This window comes from Rattus rattus, chromosome 2 (assembly GCF_011064425.1).
Source record: "Rattus rattus isolate New Zealand chromosome 2, Rrattus_CSIRO_v1, whole genome shotgun sequence".
Lineage (NCBI taxonomy): Eukaryota > Metazoa > Chordata > Mammalia > Rodentia > Muridae > Rattus > Rattus rattus.
Genome location: NC_046155.1, coordinates 193,778,540 through 193,800,109, shown reverse-complemented (window position 1 = coordinate 193,800,109; position 21,570 = coordinate 193,778,540). Strand labels below are relative to the sequence as shown.

Sequence of the window (21,570 nt, the reverse complement as noted above, 5' to 3'; positions counted from 1 at the left end):
TGATTGTTGGTCAGGGTGCGAGCAGAGCAGGGGACCATGCTCTGTTGTTCTCTCCTGCCCAGAGCATTCACAGCCTGGCGCTGCTGGGACTTCAGTTAGTGTCAGGAAAAGCACAGCCTTTCCAGGAGCACTAGATTACAGCGCTGCTGAGGGAGTGATCGGGAACTATCGTACAGAACAGATCAGAAGAAATTAACTTTCCCTTTGCAAACGGTGAACTCCGCGTCATTGTTAGTGTCCTTGAAAGCCTGGTAATGTGTAAAGGGTGGCAGTTGCTTTCGCCCAAACCCTCCTCTATTGCTGGGTGTGGATGCTCTCCTTGGAATGATATTCTGCTTGCTAGGACTTACTTAGTCCTTTGAGTAATAATGCTTGAACTGGAAAAAGAATGAGGTGTTCAATCCTGGGCTTTCCCTTACAGTTGGCTCTTACTGAGCAGCCCAGATGGGCCTGCGGTTCCCATGCCGCAAGTGGCTTTGAACGTTTTTTTCTAGGTGTTGCAACATGCCCAATTCGAGACATGTTTTCTTAAAATCTTGAAAAAAGTTATTCTATTAGTGTGTATTGGTGTTTTGCCTGCATACATGTCTGTGTACCACACGTGTGCCTGGTATCTGTGCAAGCTAGAGAAGGGCATTGGAGCCCCTGGAAGTGGAGTGATGGATAGTTGTGAGCCATCACGTGGTGACTGCGAATTGAAACCAGTGCTCTTAACCGCTGAGCCACCTCATTAGTCCTGACTTGAAAACACTTTTAAACATAGGAAGTATTAATTTGAGAATTGAGGATGCTTCATATTTTTTTATGTTCTTTGTTTTTCATTTTGAAGCTCCTGTCTACGTTTTGAGGGTAGGATTTCTAGGGTACAGCAAATAGAAGTTTATAGATCGCCAGCGCACAGGGGCTTCTCATCGCAAGCATAGGGCATAGGATAGCTGAAATAGCTGTGCCCTGAGGAGTATGAGGAGAGGCCTTCCAGAAGGGAAACATCAGGGATTGGCCTTGTTCTTCTGTGGTTAGAAATAAGCTAGGGCTTATTGTCTGCTTCTGAACCGTGATAGCCTCTCCCAAGCAAAGGGATATATGAATTTATAGGAACATAAGTGCTTACAAGTGTGTATTTGTGTATGGGGATATCCACGTTAGTCACCACAGGCAGTGCAGCTTTGTATGCACACAAGGGTGGGAGACAGCAAACGCCCACGGCACTTGACAGCTGAAAGGACTCTCCATACAGTTTTATTCCAGTGAACACCAACACTTTTCTTTTCCAAGACAGGGTTTCTCTGTGTGTAGCCTTGGCTGTCCTGGACTCACTTTGTGCACCAGGCTGTCCTCGAACTCACAGAGGTCCAACTGCCTTTGTTTCCCGAGTGCTAAGACTGAAGGTGTACAACACCATGCCCGGTGCACCAACACTTTTTTCTGTTTCCTCCCTTTTTTTTTTAAAAAGATCTATTTATTTATTATATATACAGTATATATTTATTATATATATATAATATATATACATATATGTTATATATATCTGCATGTCAGAAGAGGGCACCAGATCTTATTACAGATGGTTGTGAGCCACCATGTAGTTGCTGGGAATTGAACTCAGGACCTCTGTAAGAGCAGTCAGTGCTCTTAACCTCTGAGCCATCTCTAGGGTTATATGTTTGTAAAGCATGTAATGAATTGATTATGCATCTTCCAAGCAAATATGTTTCCTTTTTTGTTAGACTGGCTGTAGTGCATAGAGATGAGTTCATTTCTCGGCATGGTCTTATTCATTTATTAAGTCTTTTTCTGAGGTAGGGTCTCTCTATGTAGCCTTGCTATGTAGACCAGGCTGGCTTAAAACTTGGAGACCTTCCTGGCTCTGCCTCCTGAGTGTTGGAATTCAAGGCATACACTACCCGCAAGGCCAGCTTTTATTAAGGTTCTCCACAAAGAAGCCAGCACACTTTGGGTGGAATGTTGCCTCTGTCATGTGGTTGTATGACAGGAATGTGCGTGTGTGCATGACATCGCTGAACAGTACGGAATCCACGAGACGAAGACTGCGTGAGAAGCTCCACTCCCAGTACAGGGCACAGGGTCGATCAGCATCCAAGGATGCAGATGTGGGATCCCTCTGTTACACTGGGAACTTGCTAAAGAAGCACTCCTCCATTTCAGACTGAGTGACACCCAGGGCAGATCATAAAGAGCCTTGTGCATCAGGAAAGGATTATAGCATATTCTATCGTCCGTATTCTGAAAAGTTGTTTTACAAGAGAGAATGGATTTGGCCAGAGGTGGGCAAAACAACAAGAATAACAGCAAAATCAGAACAAACACAAACTTTCTGTTCTTCTTTCTCCTCTTCCTCCCCGCCCCCTCCTTTCTGTTGGGTGGTGGTGGTGTGGCACCCACACGTGTTTGAGAGTGTTCGGGGCAGAGGTATCTTCCTCGGCTTACCTGTCTAGGCCCTCTCAGGGTGCAGGTTGCTGACTTGGTTTCTGGCCTTTGGTCTTCAGGTCTCTGTAGTGGAGTCTCAGTTTCTGGCTTGCCCTTTGCTGCCTGGGCTCAGTGAACCAGAGTCGACAGAAGGTAGCTATTTTGGATGCTTGGCTTGGGTGGCTTCTGCGTTGCACGTTGGAGTGATCATGTGACCTCTGTTCTGTGGCAGCATGATGAAATGTGTGGACGTATTCTAGCTCTGGCCCTTCCCGACTGAAATGCAGGGGTCCATGAGGCTACCCCCAGGATGCACCCACCCTGCTCTTAAGAGCCCATGGAGCTGTGTCCAAAAGTTAACTCTTGGGTTTTTTTTTTTTTTTGGACTTTTATTTTTTTGTTTGTTTGTTTTTTTTCCGGAGCTGGGGACCGAACCCAGAGCCTTGTGCTTGCTAGGCAAGTGCTCTAGCACTGAGCTAAATCCCCAACCCCTGTTTTTTTTTTTTTTTAAAAAGGTTTCTTTTCCATACCTGGAAAAAAAACAAGGAAGGGGACTATATATTTTCAAGTTTGAAACTTTCCAATTTGATTTTGAAAATGTTTCCTGAGCTTACTTTTAGTTTATGCGTGTACCAGCTACTCTGCCTCCAAATAGTCAGGGATCTTAGCTCAGGGCCGGTCCTAAGCCACCAGCAGCTTGTTTTCTTCTCCATAGAATGAATGTTAGTGAACTGCTGTGAGGGGTGATGCCTCAGGTGGTGACAATGTACAGACAGCACTTTAGAGAAACTCAAGTTTCTAAATCCAAGGACAGCACATTTGGTGGCCATAGTTGGGCCCCTACAGACCAGTGGAGAAAAGTCTCAGTGTGAGCAGGTGGCCTCCCCCGAGAAGTACATCTCCCTCAGATGTGCTTCAACTCAGGGTGAAACATTGTTTGCTCTTCACTTAAAACGGTTTTCCCATCCTGTCCTCACACTAGCTGGGGGAGGGTGGCTGGGCATTCCTGTTTTGTCTGTGGCAAAGCTGGACCACAGTGCACCATTTAGGACCCTTGGCTTCAGACCGGGTCTTGAAACTCAAGGTCACTCTTGAGTATCGTAGCGATCTGTCTGCTTGGGATTCTGCAGGCATTTGGACTAGGATTAGAAAATGCAACCTATGTGGGCCAGGAGGTGCGTGCTTTGGGGTTCCTGGGCAGGTGATGTTTGCTTTGGGTTTACTCAGTCTTTGTCCATTTGCATGCGAGCAGACCCCAGTTGTGTAGACTGTATGCCAGTAAAGCTGCAGTTTGGACTTTGCGTAGTCTTCTGTGTCAGAACCCTTTTGATTTCCATTTCTTCAGCCATACTTCTGCACGTAGATAGTGCGACCAGCTTTGGCCTGATGGCTACAGCTTGCCAACCACTGGACAGGATACACTTCATTTTAGGCTCCATCTCTAGTAAGGCATCTTGCTCCCAGGGCTCTGTGAAAACAGGACTGTGTTCTCGTGGTCTCCTCTCAAGCACTTAGTTGACGTGGGTCTGGGAGTTGCCATCTGTTGGATGGAGAACCTGGGGTGGAGGAAGAAGCCCAGTACCCAGTTCTGGAAATTGATCAGTACAAGATTCTTGACTCTCTACATAGGGGTACCCCGTGCTCCCCTCCTCACACTTACCTCTTAATTGAGTAGTTTTTCTTCTTGTTCTAGGAACTCTGTCAGTTTCCTTAAATTTCAATCCCAAAGTTTTGGATTGTTTTGTCTTTGAGTTATAGAATTAATAGTATTTCAGTATGTTATAAAAGACTCAGATATCGGCAAACATGTACAAATTGACTCGTTACGATCTCCTCCACAGGGTTGACTTTAGTGCCTTCTCACTCTGGACCTTCGTCCATCTCCGTCTGCCTTTTACAATAGGAAGTGCATTTTTAGTTTACTTTGATGAAAAGCACTGCATGTGAACGTACAATGATGTGAAAAGCAGCCAGGTGTAGATCCCACTGTCTGTGCTGCCTCTGGCCTTTGCTTCCTCTCACTTCTCTCTGGGTATCTGGGTACCTTTACGGGAGAGAAGAGGACTCTCTGTCCTTTAAGCAATTGCTGAATGGTAAACACATGTGACATTGTTTCTCCTGTGGGTCACTTTCTGAGGCAGTTGACAGAGGGCTAGCCTGGAAAAGTCAGCATAGGGTCGTCAGGTCGAATCCTTTTCTGACTGTCCAGTGCAGTTCTGGTCTTCTTGGGTTGGTGGCTGGTATCCAGAACAGCTTCTGGTCAACACACATTATGCAGTGCAGGCTGTATGGTCACCTGTGTGACCGGCAATGCAAACTTTAACAAAGCAAAGACAGAGACACACATTTCAAATTGAATTCAATAATTGAAATGTCACCAGTAGTTGAGAGAGGATGAGAACATTTTCTGTTTGGACGGTATCAGCCATGTTCTTTTTCCCCACCCTGAATTACTGTCATCATTTCTAGTGAGGTCAGAGATGAGGGTGTATTGGTATCGTGGCATTTACTTATCAGTTCATACACACATGGACATATGTGCACAGGTCCACATGCATATGCACACGCAATCTCGCTGTGTAACCCAGGATAACTTAGAACTTGGAGAGCTCCAGCCCCAGGCGATAAGAGCTGGGGTTACAGTGTGTGTGACTGTGTTTCGGCTCTTAAAATACTTCACCTTCCATTCTTGGGGGGGGGGGCAGTGCTAACTAATCTTCTTCCAACATAGGCATATACTTATAATACCTCTTGAAGAAAACCTTTTGACGATCTGTCACAGGTGTATGGGTCGTTTTGGCTCCACCTCCACTCACGCACCTTCAATTAGAGGCAGCATCAACTCTCTTAGTCTGGAATACCATAGTTCTTAGCATCATGCCCGCTTTTATACTTGTACTTACAGTTTCTTTCAACTGAAAATTTAAAGATATCAGAGAAATACACTACGTCTCCAAGGTTGAAGAACTTAGTGTAATCCACATTCCATGTTGTGAATAAACTAAGATTAATGGGATTGCTTGTTAATTCATTAGATGTGTTAATGTGTTGTCTGGTTTCAAAATATAAAAGGCTACCCTGTCCTTATCTGCTTTACTTTTTGCTTGATGAAAGGAAAGAAACTTAAAAAGATGATTTGTTTTTAAAAGGAGGACTAAAATCCACGATTAAAGACAGTATTAAGGATTTTTATTTCATTGGGCTTTGGGAAAAATACTTCAGGGTTGGACATCTGAGTATGTCTCACCTGTCACTGAAGTTAAGTCAAAGTCATGTGGCCCAGCAGATTCAAATGATCACTTTTTTCGATTGGTGTCTACTGGGTCTTTTCCACTCAGTTAATTGGTTTTCACCCTTTAAAAGTGAGGTACAAGTGACCTGACCGTGAGGAGATGCCTGTCTTATTTGTGGTTTCCGTGCCCTAGTGCAGTGTGTGCTTTGGGGCCTGTTCCTGCAGTCGAGTCCGTGGAGCTCTGGGAACTGCTGCCTGCTGGCAGACCATCACCAGCCTCCCGACTATGGGCAGGCAGCACACGAGATACACGTGGAGTCTTTTGGCCCTTGCTTCCCGTCTGTGCTGCATTTTGTACAGCAGATACTGGGTTGGACTGATGCTCCATTGATCTCAGAAAGCTGTTCCTACGTTAAGCTGTCTCTTGTGACATCTCAGCCCTGTTTTACTTTTGAGGTCTAGATGAAACCATCCCTGGAGGGCTCTTGGACTGTTGTATTACCTTTTCATGTGATACCTGAGTCAGTCAGAAACAAATGTGTAACCAAGCACGCTCACTGGGAGCAATGTAATAAACAGGGATTGGAGCGGACCTCATTAGCACTGCTAGGTGAGCCCATGCAGATCAGCGCCGTCCTGCTAAGGGCATTTAAAGATTTGCCTTTTACTAGGGACGGTTTATTAAAAAGTGGTTCGCAAATAGACATTTTCAAGACACTTGAAGGTAGATACGCAAGGAGCTGGTGTGCTGTGAGGTGGTCTCCCAAGTAAATGCCAGTTACTGGGCAAGCCCAGCAGCAGGTTGGAGATTGGCAGTTGCTATGTGGTCAGTAGCGAGTGTTAAAGAGAACCCGCCTCACCAGCAGGAAAGGTCCTGGAGCAGGATGGCGGCGTGATGTCAAGACTGCCTGGTGGGGAAGGGCCCCCTCTGGGCTCCAGACGGGGTAGCTTCAGTGGGAGATGCTGGTGCATGCACAGAGTTTGGACAGCTCACTTTTCAACTCTTGTTTTCGGGGGTGCTTTCTTGTGTCATTGTCGCTGCCAGTGTTCCTGTGACTCGGTTTACCAGTTTAGGTTTAGATTGCCCTCAGCTGTCACACTGTGGGTGACAATCCCCTGCTGGGTTCTGGTTGTAAGACATCTATGCAGTAGTAGCCGCAGCTTGCTGAGGGCCTGCCTTATGTAGCCTGCCCCCTTTTCTCCAGTTCTCCAGCACGGAGCTGGGGCTGCTTTCCTTCGCTGTTCCCACCCTCTCCTCTTTAACTCAGCCTCTGCTGTCCCGGAGACTCTGAACCAAATGACAGTCACAGACCGCCTTGAGAGAGGTGGAACCCACATGGTGGTTTGCAGATGCTCCCTGGACAGGGCAGCCATCACAGGATCAAGGTCCTAGTGAGCGGTGTTTGCTTAGAGATGGGAGAAGGACTGCCACCAGCACAGTGTTTTGAGCAGCAGCAGCTCTTGCATGGAGGGAGGGAGGGAGGTTAGCGGTAAAATCAACGTGGATGTGGGCGTGTGGAGCAGCTGTGTGGAATGCGTGTTCTTCCCCTAACCTGTGGAGCTATGCTTTCTTTGCTGTAAAGACATTGAGTGACTTAAGAGAATACTTGATTTTTCTCAGTGTCAGTGGATTAGGCACTACCCAGCTGTGCCTTCTGGAGGTTTTGGGGGGTGATGTGCTGCAGTCCAGGGACTGTCTGGGCTGGGTTCTGAGCAGGACTGAGGAAGGGGCATTTTTACAGACTATTGGCAGAGTCATTCCCTGAGAGGATGATTGTAGAGTTTGCAGCAGTTTGCCTCTTCAGTGCCCCAGTAGAGGGAGAGTCACTGTGGCGAGGGCTTTCTGTTAGACTCACCTGATTAGGCCAGGCTGATCTAGGACACTCTTATGGGACCCCAGAATCAGCTGACAAGGGACTTGAGTTTCGTCTGCAAAATCATTTCACATTTTCAGTGTTTTCTTGGTTAGATGCAAGTGCAGGTCTTAAGAGGAAGGGATTGCAGAGAACCGTGGCTACCAGGAGGCATAGCTCTCAGGGCCTTTTCAGAGTTCTGCCCACTGTAGGTGGGGTGTTACAGAGGCACAAGGTGGTAATGGTTTGTGTAGTCTGCTCAGTCTTCCATGCAAATGCAACAGACTGGGCACCACTCAAATGAGAGCTCTTTCTCTGTGCTGGAGCAGAGATCACGGCCACAGCAAAGTCACTGACATCCTGAGGCCTCTTGGCTCAGAGGTGGCCACATCTCCTGGTTGGTCGCTCATGTGAGTGAGAAGGGATACAAGTGGATACTGCCTTGCCTTGCCCACCCTCCTCAAGGTTTTAGCTCACCGTTAACATTTTCTATAGAAGTAACCGTGTTCCAGCTTATGGCTTCCAGATTGGAGGAGAGATGACCTGTTTTCCTCTAAAGCTGGTCAAAGAATTTTCATTGTGGTAGAGTGTCATGGCATTGTAGATTTTGGGGAATTGAATTGTCATTTTGTTTTATTACCCACGGTTGGTCACCTCCTCTAGAATGTGGTTTTCTTCAACCAAACTAGTGGTTGACAACATTAGTGACCTTGCAGGACTAACATTGACTGATGGAGGTCTACCCAGAGAGTACTCAGTGTGCAGTAGGCACTGTAGGGGCTGGTGCTTGCTATCCTGCCTGTTCTCTGTCTATTCACCTTTAAAACCTACGCATCGATGTGTTCTCACAAAGAGCTGACACCCATAAGCCCATTTATCCCACGCATTCCTGTCCTCTGTCAGCGCCAGCCTATCGCTGTGGTCTCTCATAGACCCGTAGACATGAATGTGGTTCAGTTTAAACAGTGGACAGATGCATGGTCAGATGAGTATGGCCTTTGAAAGAACCTGTTTTCTCTAAGTCTCTCAACCATTTCTAACTCAGTAAATAAACTCTTTCTACACGATCAGGTTCCCATATTGCACCTACTCCTCCTCCAGGTCCTGCTCTAATTGTCAACAGGATCACCAGGAAGAGTCTCAGAGAGGGATTGCTTGCATCGGACAGACTTGTGGGCATGCGTGTGTTCCTGAGGGTGCCTGTCTGTCTCTTTCTTTTATGATTCCTTCCTTCCTTCCTCCTCCCTCCCTCCCTCCCTCCTCCCTCCCTCCCTTCTTTAATGTATATTGCTGTTTGCCCCATATATGTCTGTGTGCGGGTGTCACAGCTCCTGGAACTGGAGTTACAGGCAGTTGTGAGCTGCCCTGTGGGTGTGGGGATTGAACCTGGGCCCTCTGGAATATCAGCCAGTGCTCTTAACCATTACGCCGTCTCTTCAGCCTTCAGCCCAGATTTTCTTAACTGGTTAATTGAGTTGGAGGACTTCTCCTGAATGTGAGTGCCACAGTTTCATGGGCACACGTACTTTTCTCTCAGCTCGTGACTCTGGATGTGATATGACTAGTTATGTGGAATTCCTGCCTTGGCCCTTGCACAGTGACAGACGGTCTCCTGAAGTTGCTAGCAGGCATTCTGTCAGAGTGGCAGTAGTGAAGCCAGGACAGGAAGCATGCCTTTGTTCTAACCTTTTGGAGTTTTGCTCTCAACAGTTCTTGACACATGTAGACTCCTGCTAGTGTTACGGGCTTCGAGGGTAGTGTTGAGTCTCCACCCGTTTGTGTGTGGTAGAATCCTCTTCCTTCCCTTTTGACCAGTGTTAGTTCTCAACCTGTTGGTCACAACCCTTTGTGGGATACACTGACCCTTTTATAGGGGTTGCATATCAGATATTTATATTATGATTCATCAGATATTTATATTATGATTCATAAACACTAGCAGAATTTCAGTTATGAAGTAGAAATGAAATAATTGTATGATTGGGCTCACCACAGCATGAGGAGCTGTGAAAGGGTCACAGCATTAGGATGGTTGAGAAACCACTGCTTTAGACCCTGAGTTTGTATCCAGCAGCTTGAACTGATACCCGATACATGACTTTGTAAATCCTGTTGTTTAATGGGTCTCTGTGTGTGTGTGTGTGTGTGTGTGTGTGTGTGTGTAGGGAGTGAGCTTGGATATGCATTCATGGTGCCTCTTTCCAAGCCTTCTGTAGATGTCACTGATGCTCAGAGTGTCCTTGTGAGCCTCGTCAGACTTAGGAAGCAGCACTTACGTGCAGCGGAGTAATGTGGAGAAGGGAAGTCAACAGGACCCCTCTCTAACAAACCACAGTAGTGAGCAGATGTCACCGACCACAGATTGGTCACGTTGGCGTGCAGTGTGATAGTGGATATGATGGACCAATGATCTCTCTTCACCAACTAGCAAATCAGATACCTTGATTTCAAGATGGTAGCATGGTTTTGTAGGGGATCTTTGTTTTTAAAGGAATTTGGGGGACATACGTAGGGATTAAAATTCAATGCGGGAAAGGAAGGTAAAGTTCCTTAGGTCTCCATTCACCAGGACTCATTTGAAAGATGCCTTGTGTAGACTTGGATTGTGTCCAGAGGGTATCATTTCCACTATACTTCGGAAGTTATTTTATGCCTTTGAAAGCCTCTTGCCTTAGTGTGGCCAGTCTGCTTTCATGAGCTGCTAGAGAAGAAGGATATGCAGGCGAATTGAGGGGCAAACATGGAAGGATCTCTAAGACTTAAGGATCTGGGAGGAAGTTGGACATTCTTTTTGAAAATGCAAATTAATAGTAAAGAAAAAAGTAGAATCTTTGCCTGACTTTCCACGTATACCGGTGCTTCTGCTGTATGATCATAAGGATAATACGGTCTCAGTTTTGGGAAAATGACAATAGTTAATTAAAACCCTTTCTATCTTGTTCTGTATTTCAGTGTTAAGTTTTACACTGAAAATCTGTTTTAAGTGTATCTTGTGTGTGTGCAAGTGTGTGCAAGTTGTGTATGAGTGACTGTGTGTAGGTCAGAGGGCGACACTCAGGAGTACGTTTTGGGGGTCAATCAGGCTATCAGCCTTGCAAGCACTTTGACCTGCTGAGCTCTCTCACCAAACCCTCAAAGTACTTTATGTCCTGATCTCTGTTATTTGATTGTGATGACAGGGTTTTAGATGGAGATTCATCAGTTATCAATAGACTATTAAACATTGAGTAAGAAATTTATAATAAAACTGTATATCTGACATACTCACATGTTTTTGAAAGATGAATAATACATGTTTATATGTGCTTGGAAAATAGATTTTGGCATCTTGGTGGTTAAGTTTCTAAAATTTTGCTAGCAAATAGGCAGATCATGTGACCCCCTTGTGCTTTTACTTCTGGCCTAGGGATAATGTGACTTTGCTTTTCTTTCATTATTGCCCTTTCCCCTCATCCATTTTTAAAATAGCAATGCTTTTCATACTGTCAGGATCTCATGTTGTGACACCCTACTCAGCAGTTATGACAGTAGGTAATGACAGCACTGCCGCCTGAGAATCAATCAGGCAATTAATTTTGTAAATGAAATCTGATTATACAAAGCTTCACGTGAGAGGCCCAGTGATTAAAATCAATTTAACAGATTGTTTCAGGTGGGGCTTGATTAATAATTTGCCATAAATGCTAAGGATCTATGGCCAGCATCCCTGCTGCTGTTCTGTTCCTGCCGAGTACGCAGGTGGCCGTGTGTCCACATCCAGGTAGAGGTCAAGCTTCGGAAGCTCCTATGCTTTGGTTGTTTGTCCAGTCCTTGCCAGCAATGAAATGGAGTGCGCACTTACACTTTGTATTACTGTAGTTCATGTGTACTGCTTACAGAATTACTGGAGGGCTGGAGAGCTGACTCAGCAATGTCTTCTCCAGAGGACCTGGGTTCAGTTCCCAGTACCTACAAGATGGCTCACAGCTGGCTGTGGCTCCAGTCTCGGGGATCATTTGCCGTCTTCTGGCCTCCAAGGGCACCAGGCATGCAAGTGTTACATAGCCATACAAGCAGACGAAACACCCATGCACATTACATTTAAAAAAGAAAAGACAAGAAAAAAGTTGCCCCAGTAACACAGGCCCGAGATACACAGGTCTTTTCTCCACATGGGTGTTCAGACTTCCTGATGGTGATGTGTGTGGTGAATCCTAAAGAGTGGCAGGTGCTTTATAGGCATTTCCATGCTTGATTACAGTAGCAGCAATCAGCAGAGCTTGGGAAGGTTTAAGACTGTCGGAAAGAGTGGCATTATGGCAGGGAGAGAGAGAACACGCCTGTTTGGAGTGTTCTGGTTTGAGTCCAGGAGAAGTCACGCTGGGATAGGAGACAGCGGGATGTGCTCCTTGCGTCCTATACTGAACATTTATTAAGGGCCAGGCTCTGCATAAGGTCTCATGGTTGTGATTACTTAAAATTGACGCCTGTGGCCAGGTTGTAAGGTAGTAGAAGGATGACTTGGAGAGAGTACAGGTTAGGACGCCCTGGGACTGCATTTGCAAATCAACTACTGAAGCAGGATCATGTTGTGTGTGATGTTCTGAGCGTGGGGAGAATTAGGAGGAAGAACAACACTCCAGTCTGAAGGAGCTCAGCATCTGATGAGAGAGACGGAACGGTCGCTTGGGATAGATACACATTACCCGTTAGGTAGAAGAGTTGTGAACGGTGGGGCCTGGGAAGGCAGAGGATTTTATGTAGCTGTATGTGGCAGGATTTGGAAGAGTTGCCCTGGTTTACAGAGTGGTCAGAGGTGTGCTGGGTGAAGGCTTTCTAGACTAGGGATGGTTGGGCATGGCTGCACAGGCATGGAAGAGTGCCAGGTTAAGACTTGAATGGCGGTAGGATGTTCCATGTTGGATTGAGACTTTACTGTTAAGATTATTGTCAAATGAGGCAGAGAGAAGCAGCACTACCTTTAACTGCCCGTCATCTTTTTGATGCACTGCTTCTAGAAGGCCAGGTAGGGTGGAGGGACGTTTGCTGTTAGAACAGCAAGGGGCCATCTTGCCTGGGAGGGTGGGAAGCTGGAGGCGGAGTAAATGCACCAGGAGTGATGATCCCTTTCGCTGTTTAATCCCTGTACCCCGAGCTTTGCTGTGCTAAGCTATCAGACTGATAGACACTGTTTTTATGTGGACTTTTCAGTCCAGGAAACTGAAGTGATATCTAGGCTGCTTACCCAGTTCGTTTTGTCCAAAGCATCCAGTCCTCCTCAGGATAGACGCTCCTCTGGTATGGTAGTCTCCGAGTCGGTCCTAGACCCCTCTTCTTCCTGTCTCTTCACCTAAGCTTGGGAATAGTCAGGTTTTCAATGTGCACTGCATTTTAAAACTCCCATACTGTTTCCCTGTGGCTCACGCATTTACCTTTACACATAACGCGAAATAAAAATTTAAAGAGAGTAAAACCTTAGAAAAGAGTGCCAAGCCTGGCATGATGGGGACACACTTTTAATTTCAGCCCTCAGGTGGAAGAGGCAAGCAGATTGAGTTCAAGGCCAGCCTGGTCCCTGTAGAGTGTTCTGGGTTAGCCATGGTGAGACCCCCATCTCAGTATAATAAAAGCAATAACATAAAGTACTGGATTTCGTTACCTGCGACCTGGTCCCCAGCTCTACAGTACACACTCCTGTTTCTGTGTGACAGTGTGGTCTCCACTTGCAGTTCTGAGGCTTTGTGGGTTGGCAGGACAGGAAGAGTTTACCTCAGTTGTCTGCTGTCTCTAACACTCCCAGCACCCTGTTGAGTGCATTTACATTTACCACAGAGAGGTACCAAACATCTTTCTCAGTTCTCGCATATCTGATCTTAGCATCCGTTCACCCATCCATCCATCCGTCCCATCTGTCCGTCTTTCTGTCTATAATGTGCCTATTTCCTCAGCATTGGTTGAGAGGAGGTTGTAAACTCACTATTCCTTTGCTCGTTAATGCTGTGGAGAACAGTTCCTAAGAACAACGGTGCTCCGACCCATGCTGTTGCAGTCACCCCTCAGGAAGAGGCTTCTCCGAGGAGAGCCCACTCCAGTTGTGTCCCGTCCTGGCGAGCAACTGTCCAGTAGCAGTCATCCCTTTAGCTCAGGCTCTGTCGAGCCTCATGTTTGCATTTTGTTTTCCTTCATTTTAAAGTTTGTTCTTATTTTGCTGTATGTATATCAGTATTTTACCTCTATGTCTGTGCATCGCATGAATGCCTTCAGAGGCCAGAAGAGGCCACTGAGTCACGCCAGCCTGGAGTTACAGATGGATGAGCTCTTATGTGGGTGCTGGGCACCCACCGGGGTCCTTTCCAAGGGCAGTGAGTGCTTGTAACCGCTGACTGGTGTCTGCAGCTCCATTGTTCTCCATTTTAAAGTCTACAGTCTGAGTTCCTGGGGGTCATGTTGACTTGTCTCCCCCGGCAGACATTTTACAGTAGGAGTCAGTCTAAGGCCACGCTCAGCTACAGCTCTGCTGGAGAACGTACTGCGTTTTGCACATCACCATCGAGAGTGGTTTTTGTCCCAAAGCAGGTGTCAGTTGACAATTTTCATTCATTAACATGTTTTCTACTGAGCTTTAAAGTTGCTAATTTTAAAAACTAAGAAAGTAGGGCTGGGCGCATAGCTCATTGGAAGAGCACTTTCCTTCACAAGCAAGACCCAGTTAACCTACCCACTTCCAACCACTTAAATAGCTCACAGAGCTCTGAGGGCAGCAGTGAGACCAGAGGGGATCTAGCTCCTGTCCTCAGGTGTGGCGGGGTGGGTCTCTCCCACCAAATGACCATGTCTTTCCAGTGACTGTCTCAGAGAGAGATATTATTTCCCTTTGAAAAATGGGGAAATAATGGCTCAGAGTGCTTGAATAACTTATCCCCCATTGTAGCTAGCCAGGAGCCGCTGGGACTGATGGGCCCAGGCCTACCTGATGAGAAACTCTTTGTTGCTCTAGCAATAGCAGGTTGGTGGTGTGTTTGCAAAGTGCTGGTGGAGAGTGGTGGCCTGCAGCTCAGTGGGGACTCAGACCCACGTCAGGTCTGTCTTCTGCATGGGGGTGGAGTAATGGGTTTCCATGCCTGATGCATCACTGGAATAATCATACTTCAGAGCTATAGAGCCCCTAACAATAAGGAGACTGAAATCTGACCCCTGTTAGAAACCTGCTATGTGCAAATGCTTAAAATACACTGTCTTATATTCTGTGTGAATTTTACACCCAGAGCGGCAGTGTTGGTAATATGTGTGTGTGAATTTACTTCACAGTGCTGTGAGGAGGTCAGTGGTGGATTAAGCTACAGGTGGAGTGTCTGAGACTTAATTTACACACACTTTCCTTTCCTGACCTTACTCTGTGTTTATATGGTAAACGCCATCATGTTATTGTGTTCTGCTACTGGCTATCTGCAGAGACAGAATATGCATGGTAGTTCGAGCTTTGGGATGTAAATTGTGAGTGTGGTGTTGCTTCTAAGCATCATCGCAGTTTTCTGGGGTGTCAGGAGCAAGTCTGAGGGAAAATGGAAATAAGTTTCATTATTATTTTGATATACCATTTAGTGCCAATTTACCCTTTAATAGACTATATTTGAATATATATACACATATAGTTTATTAAGGGTATATACACATATACTTTGTTCACAAGATTATTACATTTGCTAAATTAAATTTAAAGCATGGCTTAGTTAGGCAATAATTTATTCATAGAATTGATTTATAAGCTCCTGAACTTTGGGGGATTAAAATCATAACTGTTTTTTACCAAGTTATAAAAATCAGATAAAACCTGGAGAAGCCTAACTCTTCCTTCCTGAGCCTGTGTGGTGCCATCACGAGGACCTTAAGTTGACTTTCTGTTGGGGTTTCAGCCTCAGCATCTGTTCTCTTTGGGACAAACTAGTCAGGGGATGAAGTCACACAAGAGTCACAGGAGACATAGGAGAGTACCCTGAGGGATCAACACGGGGTTCTTCAAGGGCAGCTTTGCTGTGGCTTCTGCTCAGGAAGCTTCCTACAGATATTACAGTGGAGCTGAGTTCCGAGGGCTCGTGGAAGGACCCGCTTATTGGAAGACTCAGTGGTGGGAAATTGTCATCCCAGAGCCCCAGGCAACCACTGTGATTGGAGTTGATTTGGGGAGGAATTGGGTGTGGTGAAGAGGGAGCAAAAGGAGTCAAGAGTGGATGGGGGTGTGTGACTCTGGAGTCAGAGGCAGGTGGAGGGCCTGCATCGTGGTGGGAAACCCCACCATTAGCACGCCCTGTCACAGGGGTAAGCCTTTGTTTTCTTGGTCCACACAGCTCACTCATCCCATCAGGCGCTGTGCTGCAGGCTGGGCACACAGACAAAACAGAAAAAACCCCCACCCTTGGGCTGGAGAGATGGCTCAGCCGTTAAGAGCACTGACTGCTCTTCCAGAGGTCCTGAGTTCAATTCCCAGCAACCACATGATGGCTCACAACCATCTGTAATGGGATCTGAAGAGAGTGACCGTGTATCATAAAATAAATAAATAAATAAATAAATAAATAAATAAATAAATCTTAAAAAAAAAACCAAAAAACTTTCACCCTCAATCAGTACACAAGAGAGACAAGAAAATGAATAAATTATGAACTGACTGTGCTCTCACTTCATGGGCTTCCTAAGGAAAGAGATTTAGGACCCTCCCCAGCAACACTGAGAGGGTCTGTGACTGTACTTTTAATGACAGTACCTAAATTAGTGTGACTCACAAGTAACACCGGCAGGGGTCATAGCCACATGTCTGGATCTAGGTCCTATGTCATTTCCTGTATTCCCTTTCACCTCTGATTCTGTTGAACACTGGACTCTTTATTTTGTATTTGAGAAGAAGGCTCTGAGTCTCACTGTTACTCCTTAAGCGGAGTGAATTGTGGTCATGGGAGAATGTATTGCGATGTTGTGGACATGAATGGCATTTACTGTCGTTTGACAGTGTCAGCAAAAGTTTTGAATGAGTTTTCAAGAGGGTGGAGTCTGTGAACCTCTGAATCTGAGTTAAATTTGGGACCTCAGCACATCATAAACTTTTTTTTTCATTTATTTTTCCATTTTTGGGACAAGGTCTCACTGTGTAGGCCTGAATGGCTAGCCTGGAACTTGGTATGTAGCCCCAGATGGCCTTGACCTCACATAGAGCGATACCACCCCCAGCTCAGGTGCTTAATTTCCCCAGCATTCCAAGAGTTAAGAACATAGCTGTCATAGTTTATGGGGCTTATTTTATATATAGGTTATAATATTTTATGGACATAAATAATTCTAATGGTAACAGTGGTATTTTGAACTCAGGATAAAACCTAAAATGTAACTGGGAAAAGACACTATATATTTTCTATTTTTGCCTTAAAGGAAAAAAAATCAAAATACCTCAAAACAAAACAAAACAAAAATCCAAAGCTCACTGTGTCCTGCTCTGTAGCTCAAGATGATTGGAACCTGAAGATTCCCCTGCCTCAGACTCCCATGTGGTGTGTGATATTCACTTCTAGCTTGTTCATCGATGACCTGTGTGTGAAAACTTACACTTCTTTATCTAAACTTACACATCACAGCACTTTTATTTCATATTGAAGTGACGTAAATAAAAACCGCCATGCCATTGTTTTAAGAACAAAAAGAACTCTCTGCCCATGCCCTTTATCATCAAATGCGTTGCACAGTTCCACAAACGCATCAGGGAGTCCAGACTGGAGACTCAAGGCTGCTGACAGTGGTGCTTCTCCAGAGTAGGGCATCTGTCTCCACCACCTTCCTCTCAACGTCACTAATGCAGCACAGTCAGAGGCTGTGTCAAGAATTTGCTGTCTTGGAATAGCCAGCAGTGAGACATTTACTTCAGCTTTGTTTAATGTCTGAGAGAACTATTTCACACCTGAATCATTAGTGAACGTAGCAGGCATTTTCCTATTGATAGAAGAGTGTGGTAGAGAATGTTGATTCCAGACTTGAAGTCCCAGTGGTTTAGGTCCGTCTTAAGTGGAGACTTCTGTCCCAGTACAAGTCAAGGCACACAATATTTGGAACAGAGTGTTTGGTTTCCAACTTCAGTCTGAGAATCAGACCTGAGCCCATAATGTTCTGCCCCTCAGAGCCTTCCTGTGTGGTCTGGACGGGAGTCACTTTGACACTTGGTTCTGTGCAAACTGAGAACTGTGGTACTTGAGTCAGTTCTCAAAGATGACTGGGTACTCGTATGAAAGGAGGGAATGAATCTTTGGAACCCTGCTCTTTTGGGGAAACCAATTTTAAGACCTTTAGAATGTTACCAAGGAAGTCATTTGTAGATCACCACTGATGGCACGTGTCTCTGCTGTTTTGCATGCGTGAATTGTCAAGTTGAGTTCCAGTGCTGACTTTGTTTTCTGAAATACCTTCCTTTATGTGATCAGTCAGAGCTCCTAAGAAGCTACCAAGAAGCTACCAAGCGACCACGGCAATCCAATCTCATCTCATACCTCGGTCTCATCTGTGTATGAGATGAGAAAGAGCGCCAAGCTTGGGCGTTGTCATCTGGGTGTGCTAGTAGGTCAGAAATCTCGTTGAGAGCATGGAAAACCTCATAGCACAAGGCTCCACAGAAGCCATCAAAGGGCAGCCTGGGACCGTGTCACAGTGGCATGGTGGCAGGTGCCAACGATTGATGTGCAGCAAGGGGACAGATGTCTGCTGGGGAAAGGGTGAACCCCAGCTATTCCACTGGTTTCTGCCCTGAGCCCAGTGCTGGACTGCGCGTCTCAGCCTGCCCCCCTGCTGCAGAAAGTCAGGGCATCGGAAGCACTGGGTGGTTAGAGCTGTAGAGGAAATTGCTTTATGGTGTGACAGCTATGCACTGGTCCCAGTGGCCGCCCTAGTCATTACTAGCACTTTTCACAGAGCCACACTTGTGTGCATCACAATTGACAACTTGACTGTAGTTTGTACATCCCTTCCCTCTGTCCCCACACCCACCGTCTGGATGGACAGCATGGTGTGTGCACCGCTTTTGTGACTGTGGAGTAGCTGGGCTGGTTCTGGTTTCTTTGAACTTTTTGGTGGCAGGATTTCAGGTACTTGGTGGCTCTTAGAACCCCACACCCTGTGTCTGTGTGTGTGTGTGTGTGTGTGTGTGTGTGTGTGTGTGTGTGTGTGTGTGTGTGTGTGTGCTGGCATGTAATCTCTGCATACACCTGATAGAGCATGTGTGGGGAACAGGACAACTTGCGGAAGTCTGTTGTCTCCTACTGTGTGGGCCCCAGGGATCTAACTTAGAATGTTAGACTTGACAGCATGAGCACCCCACACCCCCAGCCATCTTGCTAGTTCTGTTTAGTTTTTATATCTTTGTTTCAATACTTGTTCATACTTTCAGCTTTGGATACAGAGGAATTCGAAAGTCTTAATAAGTAATAAAACATAGCCCGGTTGAGGACTGATAGTCGTGTGGCCTTTGGAGCATGTGTCTCGTGGAACCAAAACCCATGTGGCATTGTGGAATGTGCTCGGGGAGAAAAACACCACTAGAACAGGCTACTCAATGAGGTGCTTGAAGGCCTTTGACTGGATGGTGCCTGGTACGGCATAAGTTTTATGTGAGAAATGAAAAGTCATGTTCTAGAAGGATCCTACCGCAGGACAGACAAAAACAAACAACAGTGTTTAAGGCTACTCATGCACATGAGGACTGACTTGGCCTTAGTCTTTCCTGGAAGTCCTGGTTTGATTGATGTCTTGGTTGCTTTATAAAGCTGGCAGTGAAGAGCTGGGGAGAGGCTGGGATACTTCATTACCCGTTTTAATGTTCAGGTCAGCAAGTGCACAGAGCGGAAGAGTGGAGAGTGCCTAATAATAAGACATACGCAGAGAAGGGTAGACTTAAATGTGCCTTATATGAGTAGGCCTGGGCTTCCATACCTAGAGTCTCCTGAGTGATCCGATGCCTTTGAGGTAGAGATAATCTTGATCTCACATTCTTGATTTTTGTGAGTCTTGGGTTCAGCTAACAGTTTGACTCGAGTGCAAATGAACTGCATTTTAAGTAGAACCCAGTTGCTGAGACAGACACTACACAACAGTTTCACTCACTGCTGGGTGAGCGGTGGGCTGTGCTAGCATCCCAGGGCCAGCATTCTGCATTCTGCACATTTTGTCAGCTTAAACCTTTTGCTTTCATCATGGCAGTTTGGACTGGCACTATATAGAGTGAGGGGAGAGCCTTCTCCTTTGTTAGCACTGTCTGACCAGTGGGGACATGGCTGCTGCAGAGCCCTGCTGATGGGCCTCTCACCTGATTGGGAGCACACACAGCCTCTCTGTGGGTCACCTCTCCTTTGACTGATTGTGAAATTACCAGCTCAACCATTGAAGAAAGCCATGTTTTATCTTGGAAAGAAAATCTGGAGAAGAATTACACCCTGCTTTCACAAGCTTACATTGTAATGTAAATACTGTGAGCAAATGCTTAGTTCTAGATCTTGGTGTTGCCACAGACACGTGTCTGTGTGTTTGTGAGGACGGCCGAGGTTGCGGAAGAGCCATGTGCTGGTTGAGGAGACCCATATGCTGCTGCTCATTTTTAGTTATTTTAGTCCAGAGTTCTTGGGTGGGGAAAGTAATAGTTTAAATCCCCAGTCTGTGAGTACGCTGGGACAGACCCCTTTCAGGGCTCCACAGAGTTGCTCCATTGCGGAGGGGTGGGTGTCTGCCTGAGGCCAGGTGTGCCCTCCCATCCTCCCCGGAGCTCTCCCTCTCTGCTGGCCTGCCACTAAGGCAGTGTCAGCTGCCTGCATCCCTGAATCCTGGCTTTCTCCCCACAGTCATCATGGCTGTGCCCCCAGTGCAGTGCAGTGCACACTCTTGTTGCTAAAATTGTCACAGGCAGGCACATGGCTGTCTTCGGATCACTGAAGTGAACACCAGGTGACCCAGGAGGAGCGATGGCCACCTGCAGTCCTGTGCTGGGAAGTGGAGGGAGGGGAAGCTGGCAGTCCTCACACCTCCCTTAGCTGCCGCTTATGGGGCTTCCCCCTGCTCCCCGCTTTCTGCCCGGCCATTATGCCTCAGTGCTGCCAGTGTGACTTTATTACAGAGCTCAGCAGATGCCTGTCCTAGCCAAATGTTGCTCCAGGCTTCCCACCTTCCCGTGTGGCCTGCCCGGCTCTTCTGGCTGCTTTGTTGCCCCATGAGGTCTCCTCTTCGATGACAGTGTGCTCCCTGGAATTCTGACTGCAGTTTCAGACACTGTTTTCTTTGTGGTCCATGTTTTCCCCTTTGGCCTAAATGATGATGTTCTCATATTTTTCACTCATCATCCTCTCTGTTCCTCCTTTCCTTCCCCCTCACCTTTCAAACTATATTCATGCTTACTTACTTATTCACTCTTGATGCTCTGCCTCAGTCTCCCAGGGGCTGGTATACCCACCGTGTGCCATCTCTCTGGGTAACGTTAATGGTCTTCACGTGCCAGTTCATCCTGTGTTCATTGAGCATTTACTTTATGCCACTTTGCAATAGTAACCTTACTTCATGTCATGTCACTGTTGGTTCCCAGTCCGCCTCCACTGTGTTTTCCTTCACCTGTGTCTTACCACCAGCCATTGGTCACATTGCAGACTCCAGGTCTTTGTGTGTCCACTTGGAGTCTGGCCTTGCAGCCTCTTGTCACTGCTGCTCATTCAGGACCTCTGCCTCCCCTGCCCCGTGTGGCAGCTGGCCCTGCTTTCCCTCTCCCCCAGGGAGCAGTCCTGACAGGTGGCTCTGATGACCCAGGGGTTTATCAGGAGAGGCAGCCTGAGATGACCTGTCAGGCTTGCTCATGCTCTGGCCTCAGCACTTTCCAGCAAATCCCCAGCCTCCTGCATCATACAAACCCAGGAACTCCCATGTCCTTAGGCACACCAGGCAGGCAGTTTAGCTTCTGAAGTTGAAGCTTTGTGTCATCCCTCCCTCCCCGAGCCTGCATTTCCATTTAGTCTGCACGTCTTCCCGAGGGTCCCTGCGTAATACCACCTTGTGCTCTGGGAGCCTGGCACA

General features: G+C 46.6%; 1 protein-coding gene across 1 annotated transcript in view; it reads left to right on the top strand.

Annotated features, from left to right (window-relative positions):
• Arid1b (AT-rich interaction domain 1B) overlaps positions 1-21,570 on the top strand; it is a 345,497-nt gene that overhangs the window by 17,009 nt on the left and 306,918 nt on the right.